Consider the following 24,076-nt stretch of genomic DNA (forward strand, 5'->3'; position numbering starts at 1 on the left):
ATAGGAAGCCTAGGCAGGATTTGGTGTTGCTCCTCCACGAAGAGGGGGAGCGACATAATGGTGCCGTGACTCGGATAGGAAACCTAGCTCGGATAGGAAACCTAGGACGGATAGGAAACTTAGGAGGGAAGAAGCAGGAAAATACCGGAGAGAGAGACTAGCAAAGAGCCTAGGTGCCGGAAGAAGCTATTGAAAGCCTAGGCAGAGACTCGGATATGGACTGTGGGAAAGAAGTTAGGATTGAAAGCGAAAGTGAAAGCTTTCATAGACTCGGATGCGGACTATGGCGGGGAAGCTAGGAGACTGAAAGCGAAAGTGAAACCTGGAGGAGGCTTGGACTCGGATACGGACTGTGGGGAGAAGCCAGGAGAAATGAGAGGAATATTGTTGGAAGAAAACTTAAGGAAACATACCGGGTAGAGAAAAATGTTAGGGAGGATGAAGCCGCGAGTGCAGGCCGAGGCGGAGATATAAGCCACCTTGGAATCCTTCAAGTCACCCCGGGGAGCAAGAGGCGAAGATCTGGAACCAGAGGCAGAGATGTGGGCCGCCAGGTTGAAATTCGCCAGGTTAGTCCGGGGAACTTGGACTGAATGCCGGTGGTGGCGGAAACATTCGCGGAAGCCGCCGCGTGCAGAGAGAGCACGGGGCGTGAATAGATGGGGAACGCGGGGCTGGCGCGAGGCCGTGGTGCGGGCGCGAAGTGCGTGGAGACCGCGGAGTGTGTGCGCGAAGCCGAGCCGCGCAGATGAGAGAAGCGCGGGCTGAAGCGGCGCAAAGCCGGGAAGCCGCCGCGGGGCAGGCGCCGGCGGGGCGAGGCGCCGGGAAGCCGCGCAGAGCCGTGAAGCTGCCGCGGGGCGAGGTGCCGAGAAGCAGCCTCGGGGCGGGCGCCGCCGGGAAGCCGCAGGGATAAGAGAAACAGAAGTTTAGAAGTAAAATGAGAGAAATTGGAATGCTGGAAGATAGAAGTAAAATGGGAGAAATAGGAATGCCCGGAGATAGAGAAATAGAGAAATAGAAAGGCCTCCCCACAACATGGCAATGAGAGAGCTTGGATTCGGTCTGCCTGATTAGGGAGGCGGTGAGCACCTGCGGGCGGCTAGCAGCTTATGCGCCGCAGGTCACCGAAGACAGGCACGAATTAACATCAGTAAGGCCTCCCCACAATACAGCAATTAGGAGGCTTGGATTCGGTCTGCCTGATTAAGGCGGTAAGCACCAGCAAGCAGCTCGACCAGAGTATGAGCTGCAGGTCACCGAAGATAGGCACGAACCAACACTAATAAGTCTCCCCCACAATATGGCAATGAGAAGGCTTGGATTCGGTTTGCCTGATTGTTAGGGCTTGTAAGCCCCTGCGGGCAGAGCAGAGCATGCGCTGCAGGGCACCGAATACAGGCACGCATCAGCGCCTAAAAACCTCCTCACAACATGGCGAAGAGAGGACCCGGATTCGGTTTGCCTGATTGATAGGACTTGTAAGAACCTGTGGCAACTCTAGCAAGCAGAGCAGAGTGTGTGCCATGGGGCACCGAAGACAGGCGCGTATCAACGCCAAAAATAAAAAGAAAGGGGGATCTGTGGGGAGCAATCCGGACTAGACTGAGTTACTGGAATTAAGACTTATTCTATGCATCTGCTCTCCCACAATATGGCGCTGGGAGAGAAGTAAACAGCTTCCGCACAGCTGCCTCCAGTTCAACCAATAAACTGTAGGACTTGCTCCTGATTGGAGGAGAGCAGCGTACTCGGCGTGTGGGCAGCCGAGTTAGGATTGGCGGAGTGTGGGGAGCAATCCGGACTAGACTGAGTTACTGGAATTAAGACTTATTCTATGCATCTGCTCTCCCACAATATGGCGCTGGGAGAGAAGTAAACAGCTTCCGCACAGCTGCCTCCAGTTCAACTAATAAACTGTAGGACTTGCTCCTGATTGGAGGAGAGCAGCGTACTCGGCGTGTGGGCAGCCGAGTTGGGATTGGCGGAGGAGGACTATAAAGGAGGAGAGAGACGGCATGCACCAGGAACATCTATGGGGAACATCTAAGGGAACCCGTGCAGCCCCCGAGAAAACCGGCCGGCGGTGTGCCGCTCCCCTGCGGAAGTGGGGAATGCGGCCAGGGGGAACTGCCCTTCCACGGAGGTGGAAGGGATAGTAGCCAACCCGGGAAGAACCAGCAGCAAACCCGGGGAGGGCCGAGCAGACGAAAGAACAGCGCAGGGTCCTGTGTCGTTCCTCCACGAAGAGGGGGAGCGACATAATGGTGCCGTGACTCGGATATGAAGCCTAGGCAGGGTTTAGTGTCGTTCCTCCATGAAGAGGGGGAGCGACATAATGGTGCCGTGACTCGGATTAGGAAACCTAGGTCGGATAGCAAACTTAAGAGGGAAGAAACGGGAAGAACTGGGAAAATACCGGAGAGAGAGACTAGCAAACAGCCTAGGGAAAAGCCGGACGAAAAGGGTGCCGGAAGAAGCTATTGAAAGCCTAGGCATAGATTCAGATACGGACTACAGGGGGAAGCTGGGAGAAATCTCTAAGGGCGAAAGCGAAAGTGAAAGCTAGAACAAACAGACTCGGACGCGGACTGTGGGGAGAGGCCAGGAGAAATGAGGGAGGAATATTGTTGGAGGAAAGCTTGGGGAAACATACCGGGTAGAGAAAAATGTTAGGGAAATTGAAGCCGTGGGGGGCAGGCCAAGGCGGACACGAAAGCCACTTTGGGATTCTCAAGTTAGCCCGGGAATAGGGGGCGAAAAGTTGAAACCAGAAGCTGAAACGTGAGCCTGGTTGGGATCCGTCTGATTAGCCCGGGGAGCAAAGGACGGGAAGCCAAACCGTGGGGCGGAGACGTACGCTGGGTTGAATTCGCCAGGCTAGCCCGGGGAACTTAGATTGAATGCTAGTGGCGGACACGTAAGCTACGCTGTGTTACTCGCGGAAGCCGCCGCGTGCAGAGAGAGCACGGGGCGTGAATAGATAGGGAACGGGGCTGGCGTAGGCCGTGGTGCAGACGCGAAGGGCGTGGAGACCGCGGAGCGCGCGAAGCCAAGCCGCGCAAAGCCGAGGCGCGGGCTGAAGCGGCTCAGCCGGGAAGCCGCTGAGAAGTAGCCTCAGGGCGGGCAGCGGGAAGCTGCGGGGATAAGAGAAACAGAAGTTTGGAAGTGGAGTGAGAGAAATGGGAATGTTGGCAGACAGAAGTAAAATGGGAGAAATAGGAATGCCCGGAGATAGAGAAATAGAGAAATAGAAAGGCCTCCCTACAGCACTGCAATGTGAGAGCTTGGATTCGGTTTGCCTGATTAAGTGAGGCGATGAGCACGATGAGCACCTGCGGCGGCTAGCAGCTTATGCGCCGCAGGTCACCGAAGACAGGCACGAATTAACATCAGTAAAGCTTCCCCACAATGCAACAATTAGGAGGCTTGGATTCGGTCTGCCTAATTAAGGCGGTAAGCGCCAGCAAGCAGCTCGACCAAAGCATGAGCTGCAGGTCACCGAAGATAGGCACAAACCAACACTAATAAGTCTCCCCCACAATACGGCAATGAGAAGGCTTGGATTCGGTTTGCCTGATAGGTTTTGTAAACACCTGCAGGCAGTTCTAGCAGAGCAGAGCATGCGCTGCAGGGCACCGAACACAGGCACGCATCAGCGCCTAAAAACCTCCTCACAATGGCGAAGAGAGGACCCGGATTCGGTTTTCCTGATTGATAGGACTTGTAAGAACCTGTGGCAACTCTAGCAAGTAGAGCAGAGTGTGTGCTGCGGGACACCGAAGACAGGCGCGTATCAACGCCAAAAATAAAAAGAAAGGGGGATCTGTGGGGAGCAATCCGGACTAGACTGAGTTACTGGAATTAAGACTTATTCTATGCATCTGCTCTCCCACAATATGGCGCTGGGAGAGAAGTAAACAGCTTCCGCACAGCTGCCTCCAGTTCAACTAATAAACTGTAGGACTTGCTCCTGATTGGAGGAGAGCAGCGTACTCGGCGTGTGGGCAGCCGAGTTGGGATTGGCGGAGGAGGACTATAAAGGAGGAGAGAGACGGCATGCACCAGGAACATCTATGGGGAACATCTAAGGGAACCCGTGCAGCCCCCGAGAAAACCGGCCGGCGGTGTGCCGCTCCCCTGCGGAAGTGGGGAATGCGGCCAGGGGGAACTGCCCTTCCACGGAGGTGGAAGGGATAGTAGCCAACCCGGGAAGAACCAGCAGCAAACCCGGGGAGGGCCGAGCAGACGAAAGAACAGCGCAGGGTCCTGTGTCGTTCCTCCACGAAGAGGGGGAGCGACAGCGGAGGAGGACTATAAAGGAGGAGAGAGACGGCATGCACCAGGAACATCTAAGGGAACATCTAAGGGGAACACCTGTGCAGCCCCCGAGAAGAGCCGGCCGGCGGTGTGCCGCTCCCCTGCGGAAGTGGGGAATGTGGCCAGGGGGAACTGCCCTTCCACGGAGGTGGAAGGGATAGTAGCCAACCCGGGAAGAACCAGCAGCAAACCCGGGGAGGGCCGAGCAGACAAAAGAACAGCGCAGGGTCCTGTGTCGTTCCTCCACGAAGAGGGGGAGCGACAATGGGTGAATCTTTCTTTTGTACCATCTTGTATCAGAGACTGTGCTGTTATAGACTGATCTAAGTTACCATTTGATTTTCAGACTGAACAGAATCTTTTAGATGTGGATGATAAAGATTCTACTCCAGAGCTTCTCAGAGTTGCTCCACAGGCTGGGCAAGAATGCTCTTTGAAAAGATGGTGACATGATGACAGTCTGGAGTGCCAGATGCCTAGATGCCCTCAAGGTCATTTGCATAAAGCTTATTCCACCTCTCTCTCTCTCTCTCTCTCTCTCTCTCGTGCACACGCATGCTCACTCTAAAAGGCTGATTTAGGTCAGGGCTGATGGAATTTGTAATTTCTTTGAACTGGAGACACGGAGGCTGGCACCGTGGCTCACTAGGCTAATCCTCCGCCTGCGGCATCGGCACCCCGGGTTCTAGTCCCAGTTGGGATGCCGGATTCTGTCCCAGTTGCTCCTCTTCTAGTCCAGCTCTCTGCTGTGGCCTGGGAAGGCAGTGGAGGATGGCCCAAGTGCCTGGGCCCTGCACCCGCATGGGAGACCAGGAGGAAGCACCTGGCTCCTGGCTTTGGATCAGCGCAGCGCGCCGGCTGTAGCGGCCATTTGGGGAGTGTACCAATGGAAGGAAGACCTTTCTCTCTGTCTCTCTGTCTCTCTCTCTCACTGTCTAATTCTGCCTGTCAAAAAAAAAAAAAAAAAAAAAAGAACTGGAGACATGGAAAATAAGGAAACCTACCGTGCAAATTGGGTAGTTAAGCCTGAAGCACTTGATTTGAATTAGTAGTCTTTCAAGTTGTTTTTCCCACCACAAAAGTGACTGGTATTGAGTAAGTCAGGAGACGAGATGACTAGATGTGAGAGGAGAGGGCGGAGGCCGGGAAAAGCAAGGCAGGCATGTCCATGCTGCATCTCCTGTTCCTGTTCTAGCTCTAGGCCCTTCAGCAAGTTGAACAAGTTGCCCGAGTCTCATTGCTCTCATCTGTAAAATGGGACTAGTTACAAAAATGCAGAGAGCCGAGTGAGTTAATTTGTAGGTACATACGCATAAGTGCAGTGTGTCCTTTAAATGTTCCATGTATATGTATATGTATATGTATATGTATATGTATATGTATATACACACTCTGCAGCTTTCCCAGGAGTTACTGTCCTCGCCTGACCTCTTCTGCCAGGTTTGGGAGGAAGACAGGTGAGCGAAATCTGTGTCACGGGGAGGCAGCAGAGCACAGTGGTCAATGCCCTGCGCTGACTGGCGTCAGTTCAGCTGGGTTTGCAGCCCCGGCCCTCCACGTCCCAGCACGTGCACTTGGGCATGTTACTCAGCCCCCTTATGCCTCAGTTTCCCCATCTGCCGAAAAGCAATGATGACAAGGATGAAGGGCCTGCCTCTCAAGGTTGTTCTGAACGTTAAGCGAGTTCGTATATAAGAATCACTTAGGATTGCGTCTGGCATGTAGCGAGGTGAGCTTCTGTGATCAGTCATGTTCTCTGGAGTGACTGGCCCAGAGCATTTTCGTCAGCAAAGGCACCCGCGCTTGCATGTTTCCTCCCTGTGTCGTGGTTTACACACGCGGATAAGAGCACAGAGCTTGGAAGAGAGGCCTGTGTGGGCTCATGTGCTCAGACAACAGCAGGCAGGCCAACAGCCTGGCCTCCTCCATCCCTGGCCCTCTGTGGTCCCTGTGTGGCCACGCTCATGAATCTGGGCCAAGACTGTGATGAGACATCAGCTTCCTGGTTTCTGTGTCTCAGCAGAGGGACTGCAAGAATCTCTAGGCTCCCGGCCTTGGCTGGGGAAAAAAAGTGGAATAAAGCAGGCAGCAGGAGCAGCAGGGTTACCACAGGTCGTCTGGGGACTGCAAAGAAGCACACGGGAAAGGCTGGCTACCAGTGTGACTGCCAAAGCCGACAGGCAGCTGAAGAACCGAGCCTGCCCCCCGGGGTGGTACGGCTGCCCCCGGCCAGCCAGGCCCAGCTGCACTCCAGGGCGGCGGGCGACCACAGCAGTGCTCTGCAGGGAGTGATGCTGCACCTGTGCCTGAGTGAGTGCAAACAGGAGCACCCCACGCTGATGACATGTGAGGGTCCTTTATTGCCGGTGGTGGAGAGCGGGCCCACGCCCTAAAGAACTCTCGACCCCAAAGCCCAAAGCAACACAAAAAACGGGAGTGGGAATACATGGTGACTGGGGCCAAGCTGACCTTAAGCCTATGCCAAACTACTATCAATTATAATCTTCACAATGCCAGTTAACAATCTTAACAATTTCAATTATAATCTTGGCATTAATCCAGGTATTGGGCTAAATCATATGTAGGACATAGACAAATTACAATAGTATCGTTAACCCAGGCGCAGCCTATCTGTTTTTAAGCTTGAGCGATCATGCTAGGGGGTTTCTATGCTTTGCCATAGTTTCAGACTAGAGTCTCACGGTGCGGGGCAGGGCGTGCTTTCTCAAGATAGAGTCTCAGGTGCTCCAAACTGAAGTCCCTACTGTCAGGGTGTTACTTCAGTGATGTGGCAGAAAATGGGGCCTCATGATCACTGCTGGTCTCGCAACCACCCAGGAAAGACTGAGGGCAAACAGCAGACACAGAAACCTGATTCCCTTCCCTTCCTCCCTTTCCCTCCCCTTCCCTTCCCTTCCTCCCTTTCCCTCCCCTTCCCTTCCCTTCCTCCCCTGCCCTCCCTTCCCCTCCCCTCCCCTCCCCTTCCCTTTCCAATTTTTTGGACAGGCAGAGTTAGACAGTGAGAGAGAGAGAGACAGAGAGAAAGGTCTTCCTTCCGTTGGTTCACCCCCCAAATGGCCGCTACGGCCAGCGCTGCTCTGATCAGAAGCCAGGAGCCAGGTGCTTCCTCCTGGTCTCCCATGGGGTGCAGGGCCCAAGGACTTGGGCCATCCTCCACTGCACTCCCGGGCCACAACAGAGAGCTGGCCTGGAAGAGGGGCAACCAGGACAGAATCCGGCACCCCGACCGGGACTAGAACCCGGGGTGCTGGTGCCACAGGTGGAGGATTAGCCTAGTAAGCCACAGCGCCAGCCAAGAAACCTGATTTTCTGATGGGAAAAAATGTTTGGGAATAAGTACCTGATCTTTTATACATCATTATTTAATATACAATAATATGCTCAAATATAACAACAAACTGAGAAAATTAAAACGTGTTCATTACAAACTTAGGAAATACAGAAAAACATAATGAAAAAAATCAAAGGATCATTTTGACGTGTTCTTGGGGTAGCATTTTATTTTATATACCCACTGCACAGCATCCTGGTGGAGACCTGGACCGTGCTTTTTGAATCATTATTAGACATTCAGGTTATTTCCAATTTTTTTTACAACTATAGTAATGAAGTCATGCACTTTAATTTTTAAAGATTATTATTATTTGAGAGGCAGAGATACACACATGCATATACACACCGAGAGAGAGAGAGAGAGAGAGAACATTCTAATCCACAGATTCATTCTTCAAATACCCACAACAGCTGGGGCTGGGCCAGGAGCCAGGAACTCCATCCATATCTGTCACATGGGTGGCAGGAACCCAATGACTTGAGCCATCACCACTGCCTACAGGAACTGCGTCAGAAGGAAGCTGGAATCTAGAGCCAGAGCAGGATGCAAGCCCAGGGCCTCCGATACAGGGTGCAGGCATCTTAACTCTAGGCCAAATGCACCTTTTGTACTTGCTAAGTGTTTGCACCTCTGACTGCCCTGAAATCTGGCTGAAATCCTAAACAGACCTGTTAGTGAGTTTTTGTATTCTCCCGCCACTAGGGAGAACCCAAAGCTCCCCTTCCAGGGCTCCTGGGGAGTGAGGAGGAGGAGGAGGGGTAGGGCAGCGGGAGAGATTCCCGCAAAATCCATCAGGACATGGGGCTCCACAGTGAGGCTGTCAGTGAGGAGAGGCTGAAAGCGCTCAGTTCCTGTGGGGCTTTCTCTGCGCTGTGGTGGATCCTGTGCCCAGGCTGCTCGCCTGCCCTGTTAGAAACCCATCTCTTATGGCCTCAAGCAAAAGGACGAGTCAGCTGCCGGGAGAGTGGAGCCTCTCCTGTGTCCAGAGGAGCACAGGTAAGCAGACTACAGGAAACAGGGCTGCAGCGGGGTTCCGAGGGGAATAGGGCCTAGAAAGCTGAGTGATGTCAGGTCCTTGCCATGGACCAACCAACCAACCACCCCAGGAAGGCAGGTTCTATCAGAGTACAAACACTCCCACAGCAGCTCAAAGTTGGGAGGTGGGTTCTCAGGAGAAAGGGATGCTATCCCTGGAGGATGGGAGGGCTTTTTGGGTCTCTCTTCTAAGAACCCGAGATGGCACGATGGACCTGAGGCTACCTCCCATCAGAAGGCTACCTGGAAAAATCTAGGAGTCAGGAGCTTAGTCCCAGTTTTGCTCAAGGCCTTAGGGAGGAACTTTATTTTTTCTTTGGAGTTCTCTTTCCTGACTCCGGTCTTCCATGAAGTATGGGCACAGCTCTCAACAGGTCTGGAAATTTCAAAGAGTTTTGGGGGCCAGCATTGTGGCATAGCTGGTAAATCCGCCGCCTGAGTGCTGGCATCCCATATGGGTGCTGGTTCGAGTCCCGGCTGCTCCACTTCCGATCCAGCTCTCTGCTATGGCCTGGGAAACAGTGGAAAATGGCCCAAGCTTTTGGCCCCTGCACCCACATGGGAGACCTGGTGCAGCTCTGGCTATTGCAGCCAATTAGGGAGTGAACCAGCAGATGGAAGAACTCTCTCTCTGTCTCTCTATCTCTCCTCTCTGTGTGTAACTCTTTCAAAGTAAATAAATAAAATCTTTTTTTAAAAAAAGAGGGTTTGAGCCAAGAACTAGCCAACAGCAAATGCTATGCTTTTTCCCAGAGTGTCCCCAGTGCATATGTCCCTCTGGTGCCCATGTCTGCAGAAGGCTAGGGGTTTTTGGACTAGAAGCTCTAACCAAATATCTTTCCATCTCTTCATCACTAACCCAAAAGGAAGCACATTTTTAAGGCTTTTGACACACATGGCCAAATCACTGTCTTGAAAAATGGGCTAATTCGGCTGGTGCTGTGGCTCACTAGGCTAATCCTCCGCCTGCGGCGCTGGCACCCCAGGTTCTAGTCCCAGTCGGGGTGCTGGATTCTGTCCTGGTTGCCCCTCTTCCAGGCCAGCTCTCTGCTGTGGCCCAGGAGTGCAGTGGAGGATGGCCCAAGTGCTTGGGCCCTGCACCCCATGGGAGACCAGGAGAAGCACCTGGCTCCTGCCTTTGGATCTGCGCAGTGCGCTGGCTGCAACGCGCCGGCCTTAGCGGCCATTGGAGGGTGAACCAACGGAAAAAGGAAGACCTTTCTCTCTGTCTCTCTCACTGTCTAACTCTACCTGTTTAAAAAAAAATTGGGCTAATTCACACTCTGGTAGCAAGTGATTGAGTCCAGCCTAGGGAGACCTTCCTAGTCCTGGACTCAGCATGGTCTCAATCAGCTCCAGGGGCCAGCACTGTGGCATAGTGCATTAATCCCCCACTTCTGGCACCAGCATCCCATAGGGGCTTCCAGTTCAAGCCCTGGCTGTTCCTCTTCCAGTCCAGCTCTGGCTGGTGGCCTGGGAAAGCAGTGGAAGATGGCCCAAGTCCTTGAGCCCCTTCACCTGCTTGAAAGACCCGGAATAAGCTCCTGGCTCCAGTCTGCGGAGTGAACCAGTGGATGGAAGACCTCTCTCTCTGGCACTCTCCCTTTCTCTGGCTCTGCTTCTTGAATAAATGATAAATCTCTTTTTTAAAAAAAATTAGCTCCAAATAGCAGACCAGTGTTCTGCACAGGATAGGGCTCTCCTTAGAATCAGTCAGATATGATAGTCGCATTCATACCATGCTGCTTGGCAAGATATCCCATTGCTTCCTTCTATGCAAGGTTCTTACCGTTCTCTCTCTCTCTCTCTCTCTCTCTCTCTCTCTCTCTCTCTCTCTCTCATTTTTAAGAACTTGTTAAGAGGAATGGTGAGCTTTCAAATGGTATAGAACTCAGAAGGTATTCTTGAAGATATTTATTTTTAAGACTTATTTATTTGAAAGAGTTACAGAGAAAGAGGGACACACACACACACACACACACACAGAGAGAGAGAGAGAGAGAGAGAGAGAGAGAGAGAGAGAGATCTTCCATCTGCTAGTTTACTCCCCAAATGGCTGCAATGGCCAGGGCTGGGCCAAGCCAAAGCCAGGAGCCAGGAGCTTCTTCTGGGTCTCCCACATGGGTGAAGGGGCTCAAGTACTTGGGCCATGTTCTCTTGCTTTCCCAGGTACATTAGCAGAGAGCTGTATGTATTACATGGAAGTGGAGGAGCTGTGACTCGAATCGGCGTCCATTTGGGATGCCGGCACTGCAAGCCGAAGCTTAATCTTCTATGCCACAGCCCAGTCTCATCTTTGGGAAACACTGGTCATGCTTTTTGCTCTCATCAATGTTTCCTTCTTGGGTGCAGGCATGAGTATTAGGGCTGCAGGCTTTCTGCTTTGTCAGGCTGGGACCCATGTTTTGGAGACTGGCCAAATGTGGTCGATACTGCATGGCAGGTGCTGCCTACCATGACTTCTCTAAGGAACAACACGGTGTGATTGGCACTGGGCCTTGAGGGCATGTGAAGGGCTCACAGCAGTAACCGCAGACTAGTATTCGCTGGACATGGAGCCCTATTAGGCTTTGTCTAGGCGCAGGATTGAATCACAGGTGTTAGACCTGGGAGGCCCCTTGGAGATCACTCTTTCCAGCTGTCCCCACCAGAATCTACCCACCTTACAGGTGAAGCAACTGAGACCTCGGGAGAGAAATGTGTTAGCCATGGTTACTCGTGCAGAATAATCAGGATCGGTAATAAGGTGAAATATTTCAAGTGCTACAACATGAGAATCATCAACTTCGAATCCTGTAGCTGGCGAATGTGAGGAGAGCCTTGCTGTCTTCAGTCTGGTGTGTAGGGAGTTGGCAGTGATCAGCCCAGCCCCACTGCCAGTAAAAAGCTGCACAACCTGAAAAGTCCACAAGCCGTCCTAGCTCCTTCCGAGAGCAAGGTCTGGGGCGGGGGGGACTGCTGCTCTCTGAATGAGAGTGGGGTGACTCGCAGAATCACAGCTCAGCGGAGCAGGGACCTCTGCAGGAGCCAGCCAGGAGCAGCCTCAACTGGAACTGACAGTATGGTGGGGCAAATCTGATCGTAAAATCCCCCAGGGAGTCCACTGACTTCATCTCCAGGAGCTCTCCCAGGTCCTCACAGTGAAGGCTGGGAAAACAGCCCCTGTGCCCTGGAGGAGGCGGAGGGGGAGGAGTCATCTGGAAACACTCCGGAGCATTCTGTTCCTCAGACCAAGGTCTGCCCCAAGAGAAGCTGTTCCCCCGGAGCCCCGCCTCCTGGGGCTGTATCAGAGCCCCACTGGCCCGGGAGGACAATGTCCTGCTCCAACCCCTTTACCACCTGATTTCATGTTAGGAGGGAAGGACTGTGCAGCCTCTGTGAAGTTTACAGTCCAGGACAGGATCACGAACACCCTGAGGCCTATGGCGCTATCAGACATGTCCCCGAAGGCCTCTTACTACCGAATCCCTAAAGGCCTATTTGCAGCAGTTGCTTCTACCCAGGACATCCTGCCTGCCTTTACTTTTAAATTTTTTTTTTCAGTGAAATTAAAAAAAAAATTGTTGCTTACGTTCATTTACCTGAAAGGCAGAGTGACACAGAAAGACACAGGGAGAAAGGGGTGGGGGGATCCTCCATCTGCTGGTTCCCTCTCTAAATGCCACAACAACCAGGGCGGGGCCAGACTGAAGCTCAGAGCTGAGAACTCCATTGGGGTATCCCACGTGAGTGTCAGGAACCCAAGTACTTGGGCCATCATCTGCTGCCTTACAGACACATTAGCAGGAAGCTGGATCAGAAGCAGAGCAGCCAGGACCCGAACTGACACTCCTGTATGGGATGCAGGCATCCCAAGCAGCAGTCTAACCCACTGAGCCTGTTCCCATGTCTGCCTTTCAACAAAAATTACAAAGCCTATTAATATGCAAAAAATAGCTTGAAGAGACAGAGCAAGTATCAGAACCAAAGTCAGATATGGCACGAATGTTGGCATTATCAGATGAGGAATTTAAAACAACTGTGATTGGCCGGCGCCGCGGCTCACTAGGCTAATCCTCCGCCTAGCGGCGCCGGCACACCGGGTTCTAGTCCCGGTTGGGGCGCTGGATTCTGTCCTGGTTGCCCCTCTTCCAGGCCAGCTCTCTGCTGTGGCCAGGGAGTGCAGTGGAGGATGGCCCAGGTGCTTGGGCCCTGCACCCCATGGGAGACCAGGAGAAGCACCTGGCTCCTGGCTCCTGCCATCGGATCAGCGCGGTGCGCCGGCCGCAGCGCGCCGGCAGCGGCAGCCATTGGAGGGTGAACCAACGGCAAAGGAAGACCTTTCTCTCTCTCTCTCTCTCTCACTGTCCACTCTGCCTGTAAAAAAAAAAAAAACCAACTGTGATTAATAAGCTAAAGACTCTAACAGAAAAAGCAGATGGATATTATAAACAGAGAAATGGGAATTCTAAGAAATCATCAAAAATTAGTGCTAGAGATCTGAAACACATCACAAAAGTGGACGCCTTGGATGGACTAGACAAGGCTGGAGAAAGACTCTGAGCCTGAGGATAGGTCATTGGAAAATTCCACGAGTGAAGCAAGGGGTAAAGGACCGAAAAGAAGAGACTGTGCTACGGAGGAGCTCCAGGACAGCCACCAAGGTGGAGCATTCATGTCCTGGGAAGACCAGAAGGGAAGGAAAGCAATAAGGGAGAAATGGCTAAGCGTTTCCCCAAATTAATGTCAGATGGCAAACCACAGATCCGGGACGCTCAGAGAACATCAGGCAGGATAAATACAATAAACAGCCAATCAAGCAAAAAAAAAAAAAAAAAAAAAAAAAAAAAAAAAAAAAAAATCCCATCTAGGCATACTATATGCAAACCACAGAAAACTTGAAGATAGAGAAAGAAACTTCTTTAAAATATTTATATATTTAGGCCGGCACCACGGCTCACTTGGCTAATCCTCCAACTGCGGCTCCAGCACCCCAGGTTCTAGTCCCGGTCGGGGTGCCAGGTACTAGTCCTCTTCCAGTCCAGCTGTCTGCTATGGCCCGGGAGTGCAGTGGAGGATGGCCCAGGTCCTTGAGCCCTTGTACCTGCATGGGGGACCAGGAGAAGCACCTGGCTCCTGGCTTCGGATAGGTGCAGCGCCAGCTGTAGTGGCCATTTTGGGGGTGAACCAACGGAAGGAAGACCTTTCTCTCTGTCTCTCTCTCTCACTGTCTAACTCTGCCTGGCAAAAAATAAAAAAAATTTTAAAAAGATTTATTTATTTATTTTTTTAAAAAGCAAAGAGAGAGAGAGAATTCTGAATTATCTTCCATTTGCTAGTTCACTCTCCAGATGGCTACAACAGTCAGGTCTGGACCAGGACAAAAGAGGAATCAGGAAGTCCATCCTGTTCTCCCAGGTGAGTGGCAGGGGCCCAAGCACTTGGGCCATCTTCTACTGCCTTTCCAGGCACATTTTAGGAAGCTGGGTTGAAAGGGGAGCAGCCAAGACATGAATAGGTGCTCCAAAAAGGAATGCTGGCATCACAACCTGCAACTTAACCCATAATACTGCCATAATAGGGCTCCCCAAAAGTCTTAAAATAAACCAGGATGAGGGCCAGCACTGCAGTATAGTAGGCTGTCTCCACCTGCAGTGCTGACATCCCATTTAAGCACCAGTTTGTGTCCTGGCTCCTCTTCTTCAGATACAACTCTCTACTTATGGCCCGAGAACGTAGTGGAAGATGGCCCAAGTGCTTGGGCCCCTGCATTCACGTGGGAGACCTGGAAGAAGTTCCTGGCTCTTGGCTTCAGATTAGCCCAGCTCCAGCCATTGTGGCCATTGGGGAGTGAACCAGCGCATGGAAGACCTTTCTCTCTGTCTCTTCCTCTCTCTGTAACTCTGCCTCTCAAATAAAGAAGAAGAAGAAAAACAATTCAGAGTGGGGTAAGGAGTTTCATACAGCAGTTAAGCCACCACTTGGGATGCCTGCATTCCATATTGGAGGGCCTGGGCTTGAGTCATGGCTCTGATATGAGCTTCCTGCTAATGCACACTCTGGGAGGCAGCAAATGATAGCTTAAGTACCTTGTTCTTTGCTGCCCATGTGGGTGACAAGGTTAAATTCTGGCCCAGGTCCAACTGTTTTGGGCATTTGGGGAAAGTGGTGAAACAGCAAATGGGAGATCTCTCTCTGTTTCTCTGCCTTTCAAAAACAAAACAAAACAAAACAAAACACTCCTTACTATATGGAGCAAAGATAAGAATTACATCTGACTTCTCTTCATACACCATGCAACAAAAAAGATAATGGAGTGAAATATTTAAAATATTGAAGCAAAAAAAAAAAACCTCACCAACCAAAATTCTGCAACCTGTGTAATCCTTCATAAGTGAAGGAGAAATTAATATTTTCTCAGACAACAATTAAGAGAATTTGTCCCTAGTAGACCTGGATTACAAGAAACGTTTAAAGGTCTTCAGAGAGAAGGAAAAAGAGGCAGGTATGGTACATAGAGCCACATATAAATATAGGAGAAGGAATAAGTTAGGAAAAACTTCACATTCCTGCAGTAAAACACCAAACCAAAAGCAAAGCACCCACAAAACCCAAATCATCTGCCTTTGGACCAAGAGTGAGTTGTTGGAAGGAGAGATGGGTGACTCAGAGTCCTGGGGGAAGGACAAGGGAAACAGGGAGTCTCCGTGGCTAAGAGCAGGAGCACAGTGACTCGGCCAGACCTGGGTGCAGGGAACTGGGGTATAAGGACCAGAACTGGCCTGTGTGGACAGAGGAGAAAGAGGAACGCCAAACCAGTTGCCAGAGGTCCGTGATGAGCCAAGGCCATTAAATGGCAACTCATCCATCCAGCTAGGAGCCACGTGTGAATCCCAGGATAGCAGTTCTTCTCTTGACTGGAGGGAAGGAAAGAAAATAAAAAAACAGATTTCCCATGAGGCAGACCTCAACTAAAGCAGCAGATGCTGAGGCAATGGCCTGTAGCCGACTGGAGACCCCATGTGGACTGGGGAACGTGGGCCAGCACCTGTGCTATTTCAGATGGCTCTGCAGAGACTGTGGGTGGGCCTACCACAGGGGTTTCCCCCATCAGCTTGCACTTCTGTTTAGGTCAGAGATCGCTCTCACACTTGGCCTTGTGTTAGAGTCACCTGCAGGGTTTATGGAACCCAGATGGCTGCATGCCATCCCCAGAGTTTCTGGTTCAGTTGGTCTGCGGCGGGGCCTGAGTGTGGTTCTCTCCCTGGGGCTGCTGCTGCCACTCATGGAGGACTATGCTGTGAGAACCACTGAACTGCAGGAAGACAAGTTTGTGTCACGTGGCCACCTGGCAGGCACTGTGATCCATCGTCTCACGCAAGGCTCACCTTTGTCTCTTCCTTCTCCTGGTTTTGCCGTCACATGGACATTCCACTTTCTGTGCGGGTCCACCATGGCTCAATAGCCCACACTGTTCTTCACAGTCCTTTTCCTCTTTGCCGTCCAGTTTGGGAAGTTTCCACTGAACATCCTGGGAAGAATACGGGCAGTTTGTGAAACTTTCTTTTATGGTTTGATTTATGTTCTCCTGAAAACATATTAGTGGCCTAATCCTCAGTAGCCTGTAGTGCAGCTTTATTTGGAAATAGGGTAGCTGTAGATGCCATTAATTGAGATGAAGTCTGGGGCCGGCATTGTAGCTCAGCGGGAAAGCCACTACCTGTGATGCCAGCATTGCATATGGGGACCAGTTCATGTGTGGGCTGCTACACTTCTGATCCAGCTCCCTGTTAATGGCCTCAGAGAAGCAGCAGAGGATGTTTGGGCCCATGCCCCCATATGAGAGACCCAGATGAAGCTCCTGACTCATGGCTTCAGCCTGGCCCAGCCCTGGCCATTGTGGCTACCTGGGGAGAGAACCAGCAGATGGAAAACCTTTCTGTCTCTCCTTGTCTCTCTGTAACTCTGACTTTCATATAAATAAATATATCTTTTGGTTTTTAAAGAGGTGAGATCCTATTAGAGTAGGCTAGACTTTTAATGCCGCATGACTGGTGTCTTTATCATAAGACAAAGGAAAACACCACGTGAAGACAGAGATGCACAAGGAGAAGGCGGGTATGTGGCCTAGAGGCATCCACATGCCAGGGAGGCCAAGGACTGTCAGTGCACCCAAGAAGCTCAAGAGGTAAGGATGGACTCCACGCTACAGATTTCAGAGAGGGCATGGCCATGGCCCTGCTGACACTTTGTTGCTGAACTTGTGGCCTCTAGAACTTTGGGACAATACATTTCTACTATTTTAAGCCACCCAGTTTGTTGACTGTGTTACAGCAGCCCTAGAAACTAACACACCTGCAAAGCGCAGGCAGCCTTGGGCTGTTCTCTCCAGATGACTTTGCTGCTCCTTGGGTCCCATGACTCTAATTGGCAGAACCAGCAAACCCTTCCTGAGCCAAAGGGAGCCATGGACATGAGATGGCCTGGTAGAAAACCATTGCCCAGTTGCAGCACTGCATTCTGGAGAATGACAAGTCAGCCCAATGAGGATGTCTCAAGTCTCAGCAGGAGCTGTGGTCACCTTTCCTGATGAGTTCTTTGCAGCTGCAGTCGCCTCCTGAAAGAAGATAGGCCCGCCCCAGGTCGCAGTGAAATGGGAAATGGCCCGTGCTGGACAAGTCACTTCTCCATCTCAGCTGAAGCCACTTGTATGTATCTCTTCTTTGCAACCTGGAAAGACTTATACAAATAAAAATAACTCTAAATAAAAAAAGCTATTCTGATTTCACAGTTGATCTGAGACTCAGAAAAGGTTAGGTAACCTATCCAGGGTCACGTGGCAAATAAATGGCAGAGATTTTATGTCTCTAACCCTCGGCTTCTCTTTTACTACTGCATTCATCTGATGTTTCACGGGACAAATGCAAGCCGAGAATCTTGGGGCAAGGTGGGTTCTGTTACCATCCCACAGTTTAGTCTATGTCCTTTAGGGAGCACAAAACAGCCACCACAGGGCTGGGCAGAGTTTTCAGCAGGCAGTGACCTTGACAAGCCGTTAAGAAGGTGGTCACTCTTTTTCTGTCTTTGGAACTCAGAGGTGGCCTCACTGCATGTCTGCATGATTCATCCAATAAGCATTATATTAAGTACCCATTTCACAGCTTCTTAATGAGTTCACACAATTCTTTAATCTGAGGAGTTATCCTTCCAAACCTTAACCACTAGCCCAGTGTCCCCCTCCCTAAGCAACCAATATGATTTTTGATTGTAGAGAAATTCATTCTAGAAAGAGATTTATGCCTAAGTTTGACAATACTTCGGAAAATCATATATGAAATAGAACGGAAGAGGTGCAGAAAGGGCTTTGAAAGCAATTCAACATGTTTTGGTGACTGCTGAACTCAATCTTGGCCCATTGTAGGTGCTCAACAAATGTTTATGAACGAGGTCAGGGAATCTGGGTAATGTTTCTATTTATCACCAGAAACAGTTGCACATTTATCTCTTCATTTATTATTTCACTCACTTAAGAAATACCTGTTGAACCCTTACTGTATGCCAGCAACTGACAATGAACAGGGTAATGGGACAGAGCCCAGCCCTTGAGAAGGGCAAGGAATAATGGACATGGAGGATCCCTGGAACCAGTGTTGCTAAGTGAGTAATTGATCCTGGCCAGTCTTTAAAGATGCCTTATGCTGACTGCCTTTAGTTCCTGGAAAGTGTTGCCCCAGGGAAAGCACCATGTTTAAGAATGAGAGTCGGGTTATTTGCCAGTCACCATCTGTATGTCCTTGAGTTAGTTATCTAGGTTCATGAGCCCCAGCCTCCTCTAAAGCGGGAATAATGATGACACTCGCTTGATGCGGCTGCCGTGGGATTAAGGGAGGAAATGAAATAATCCATGTTCATAATCACTGCACTTGGTAAGAACACACACATTAATACTTACGGACTGAATTCTTTATGGAAAGGGACTGCTCTTTAGGCTCTTTGTTAACTATTTCATGGAGCAGGCCAATCACACAAGGAATAGCACCCAGAACAACTCCTCACAGTGGAGCCGCCCAAAGTGTGCTGGAGCACTGAGGCCAGAGAGAGCGTCCTTGCTGATAAAATGCTTGGAGAAACTACTGGGAAGTGACTTCTATTGAAGATTCACAGTGTGTATCCGCGTATCAAGGAAGTCAGGAAACTGCAGTGAAGAAATGACTGAACTTCAGTTCAGTGTTTCCAGCCACATGGAACCCATGATCCACCACAGGAAAACCCAAACTCCCGAAGTCTAGATTTGGCAGGGAGTTCTGGCCAGAGAGACGGCTGATCCCAGAGTTCCCTGCTCCTGTGGGTTTTCGCTCCCCTTTACAGCTCCTGCTGTGCTTTCTGCTTCTGCCTTTCCCTGGCGTCGAGGGCTGGTCCCGTGCCTCGTTATGGTGCTTCGGCTCCTCACAGTAGAGCTGACGCTGGCTCACATGTCATGAGGACTTTACCAAACATCAGAAGGATCCCTGGGAAAACACATAGCAACGTCAGGAAAATCTCCGAGCCTGATGTGGGTCCCTGGCCCCACCACAGCCAGCAACTCTTGGGCACTGTGCCCTTGATACTCTGGCTGGGCTGCCTCCTTTTGATCCCCAAAGAGATGGCATAAACTTACAGGTGCAGTAAGTGGCAAAAAGAAACATGCTAGTTCTCTTGATCAAATCCATCCCCAATCCCTGAGGCCGGCAGCCCTGCCTCTGGTCCTCTCAGGAACCTTTCCCTTGGGGATCTCCCACGTTGGTCTTGGAGGGTCACCATTACCTCTTTAAGACTAGGAGTCAAGGGGCCAGTGTTGTGGTGTAGCAAGTAAGGCTGCTGTCTACAACACCAGCATCCCATGTGGGCACCACTTTGAATCCTGGCAACTCCACTTCTGATCCAGCTTCCTGCTGGTGTACCTGGAAAAGCAGCAGAAGATGGCCCAGGTGCTTGAGCCTCTGCACCCATATGGGACATTTGAATGGAGTTTTGGGCACCTGGCTTTGGTCTAGCCCAGCGCTGGCCATTGTAGTCATCTGGGGAGTGAATCATTAGATGGAGGATCTCTCTCTCTCTCTTTATCTATCTTTCCCTCTCTCTGACACTCTGCCTTTCAAATAAAATGAAAAAAAAATTAGGGGTTAAGCCTTTACCTATGAAGCTTCCTTTAATTAGGTTACAAGCAGATGATGGGCTGGACCAACTAAATAAGCTCAGGGACAAACCACCGGAAGGCTGCTCAGAGATCCAGCCACCAGGCCACTTCCCTCCTGTGGCCAGCCTCTCTGGGTTCCAGTGTGTTTTCCAGCAGAATGTCAGAGATAATGGATTTTCCCAACCCATGACTGTGATTCTCAAAAATCATAGCTTAGATCTCCTTGTCACTGGTTAAGCTGTCAATTAGATTCTTATTTTTTAAATAATATTTCAAAGATTTATTTATCTGAAAGTCAGAGTTACAGAGAGCAAGAGAGAAAAACAGAGAAAGAGAGATCCTCCATCCACTGATTCACTTCCAGATGGCTGTATTGGCTAGGTCTGGGCCAGGCCTAAGCCAGGAGCTTCATCTGGGTCTCCCACATGGGTGGCAGGGGCTCAAACACTTGGGCCATCTTCTTCTGCTTTTCCCAGACCATTAGCAGGGAGCTGGATCGGAAGTGGAGCAGCCAGGACTAGAACCGGCATCCGTATGGGATGCTGATATCACAGGCAGTTGGCTTTACCTGCTACTGCACCCCAACACCGGCCCCAACTGAATTATTTTTTAATGTAACAAAACAAAGACACTATATGGAACTTTCTTAGGACAAAACAAAACACGACACTGGGATTGAGTTCTCTGATTTACAAAATCTGACCTAACCAATCCAGTTTCCCCCTACAGATATAGATGGAAAGAAATCATAAAGCGTGCCTCTGACTTTGGGCAATATCAATTTCTGCCTCTTCTCCCAACATTACTCTTAAAATCCTAAGATTCCACCCTTGGTGGGGAGATGGCCTAACTCCCCTTACCAGGAACGAGGAACAATGTCAAAGGGCTGTTTTGTTATTTCCACCCACATGGAAAGCCCGTTTTTTTTTTTTTTGTTTTTGTTTTGTTTTGTTTTGTTTTGTTTTGTTTTGTTTTTTTGCCTGTAAGCAGTTTTTATCTGCTTAAGGTCTGGGGGCTTTTTTCAGGTATTTTAGGGTGCCAGCAGCAAGGAAAAACTCAGCAGAGCTTTATAGGAGATCCAAATGCCCCTGTTTTACCAAAAAAAGAGTCAAAGGACTGGGTTAAAATTGCCACTCTCTCTAGATACAAAAGTTGCAGGAAACTTAAAACATCAGCCCTTGGAAACCAAAGCTTTGTGCAAATTTAATTTGTCCACTGTGGAGGGAGGGCTAGAAAAAATGCCTCCAGACACATAGGGGAGATCGGGGGCAGCCTGCTGTTGAGAACACTGATTACTGACAAAAGCGTTCCGAACCTCTTCAGTTCTTTGCTGCATAGAGACTGCGGCGTCCCTGCAGGTGTCACTATCAGGACTCACGCAGCTCTCAGGGCTGCACCCCCGAGTCTTCCTCCCTCTCTGTGCTGTACTGGAGCTCGGTTGGAGCTGTTGAAGTGCAGTGAGCAGTGAGTAAGCCCTTTCCCATCCTGAACCCCCCACTGAGTCTTTAGAGCAATACTTGCTGAGAGAGAGAGAGAGAGTCTTTGGGTGATGGTGGTTGGGCTGGCAGAGGAGGATTTCTTTCAAAATGGAAAACAGGAAAATATACTGAAGCCAACAATTATCCTTATGCTGAAATATCATCCCACTTTCTCTGAAAATGGTGCTTCTTATAAAGTCACTATAATAAATCTTTTTTTAAAAGAAGTAAATGGGGCTGGCACTGTGGCATGGTGGGTAAAGCCTCTGCCTGTGATGCCAGCATCCCATATAGGTGCTGGTTTGAGTCGTGGTTGCTCTACTGCCGATCTAGCTCCCTACTAATGCTCCTAGGAAAGCAGCATAAAATGGTCAAGTGTTTGGGCCCCTGCCACCCATGTGGGAGATCCAGACAAAGCTCCTGGCTCCTGGCTTTGGCCTGGCCCAACTCTGGCCATTGTAGCCATCTGGGGAGTATACCAGTGGATGGAAGATCTCTGTGTGTCTCTCCTCTTTCTCCGTAACTCTTTAAAATAACTAACATTTGTTTAAGTCACTGGAGTTGAGATTTGAGCAACAGTTGAGGCCACTGAGTTTGTACCATGTACCAGCCATGGTTCAAGGCAAGGAGAGACAGAAATGCAACCGCTATCTTCCTGGAACTCCAGAACCAGTGGGTGTGGCAGACGTGACCCTAACAACAGGTCATGGGTAAGTGGTAGGAGCTTACCCATGGAAGTGAGCAGGGAGCTCCTGGCAGGCTTCCACAATCTCCAGCAGGAGTCCTGGAGAACACAGCACTGGCCCTCTCCCAGCCCTGCTTCTGAAACTGCTACCACTAGGAAGACTTCTCTGCCTTCCGAACAACCACCTCTTCCTACAAAAGGGCAGCAGCACGAAGCCCTGTTTGTAGTAACGTCTTTAGGGTGTCTGAGAAAGCAAAGGTTCATCATTTTCAGTGCCTCAGGAGGATGAGGAAACAGGATTCTGGCCCTGAGTTTTGAAAAAAATCAGAGCCATCCCCAGGATGCAGGCCTGTGTTGCAAGGGACCACTTCCCACTAGGTGGCAGAAGAGAACCAGTCAGTGGCCGGCAAGGTGTAGCAGGTGCCAAGTTCAGACTCAGGGGCAAGAGCAAGGGCAGGGAAAGGGGCTGCAGCACCTCTGTGCTGGGTCAAAGGGATAGCGGGAAACAGCTTCCTAGCTATGGGCCACACTGTTGGTGCCAAGCATGCTCTGCACCCGATGCCACATCAATCAATTCACAAGCATTATCTCCTCCCACAGTGAACACAGGAGGCCGACACTACAAGGCCTCTCTTAGATGTATGCTCCGAGGCTTACCCAAGGCTACATAGATTGAACAGATAAACTGCTGGCAGTTTGGACCAGAGTGCCTCCTGTTAGCCTGAGGCTAGGGAAGGAAAGGCAGTCACGGGGAGGACCTGGCCCTGGGGTGGCCATTGAGGGACAGTGACTAGCCAGAGGGAAATTCTAGGAGGCTCCCAGGAAATCAGATGTGAGATTTTCAGGTTGAGATTCCCTGGAAGCCTTATTTGATGAAGCTACACCCAGCTTATCCCAGCCACCTCAGAAGCTGCAAACCACTCAGCCACCTGAAGAGAGGCCTGAATGGGATCTGCCTGGGACTCACATCTTAAGTTTCAAAGGACAAACAAGCTTGAGAGTGCATACCCAGAGAGGTCGTGGTGTCCCCAGCATGCTGGGTCTGGTCTTGAGTTACCGAGGCCCCCAGCTCAGCTCAGCTACCATAGCCTTGAGCGAGGCCCAGGCACTTCACTTTGCCCTGAGGTGCAGGCCAGCTCCACTCACCCTCTCTGTGGTCTTGCTCACATCGTCCAGAGCCATGGTAGGTATAGAAGGCAGCTTAGTGCAAACTGTGGGCTTCTCAACTTGGAACCACAGCCTTCGGCGGACACCAGCACTCACCACTAGGGCTTTCAGGGAGTTACCCGGCATAATCCTGATGTTCGGGATGGAGTTGCACTGGATGTGATATGACACCAGGGCCTTGTGTCCTTCCCAGCCTTTGCACAGAATCTCTGGGCCATCCTCAGTTCTGGGGACCCTGACCACGTCACGCTCTATTGTTTGGCCTCAAGGCCTTGCGCTGGTTGTTTCCATATTTGAAATGTTCTTCCTCTACCTCCTCATAGCCAACTCCTTGTCATTCAGATCTCAGTTTACATTTTCCCTCCTTTTCATGAAGACTCTCTCAGTTTCACCTGATAAGACCCAACTCCTCTTTCTCTGTTTTGTTTCTCCTGTTTCCACTGATGACTTCTGTTGGTTGATCAAAGTCAGGATCTGAAAGGAATGGAGCCCTTGGATGTTATGGGGAAGGAGATCTTTGTGGTCATTTAGTCTAAGTCCTCAGTTGTTGAGGACTCTCACTTATACTCCTGAATTCTGGTGGATTTTTGCTTTACTTTGCTTGCCCACAATGGTTAGGGTGAGCTGTGAAGCAAGGGTGACCACTGTGCCTCACTGCAGTGCCTCTGGGCTGTACACCTTTGATGCCCAGGGTAGCTTACAATGCTAAGTAAAGCCAGCCCTGGTTTCAGTTAGACTGTAAGTAGGTTGTACTCAACCTTCAAGAAGGAAATTTCACTGGCCCCTTGCAAATGCGTGAAAACTCACGGTCCCTAGTGGGTAACACAAAGAACTCAGGGAGCTAAGTTTACGAGGTTTTAGGAATCTTCCGTTGCCTCTTTGTG

This window comes from Oryctolagus cuniculus, chromosome 1 (genome assembly GCF_964237555.1).
Source record: "Oryctolagus cuniculus chromosome 1, mOryCun1.1, whole genome shotgun sequence".
Lineage (NCBI taxonomy): Eukaryota > Metazoa > Chordata > Mammalia > Lagomorpha > Leporidae > Oryctolagus > Oryctolagus cuniculus.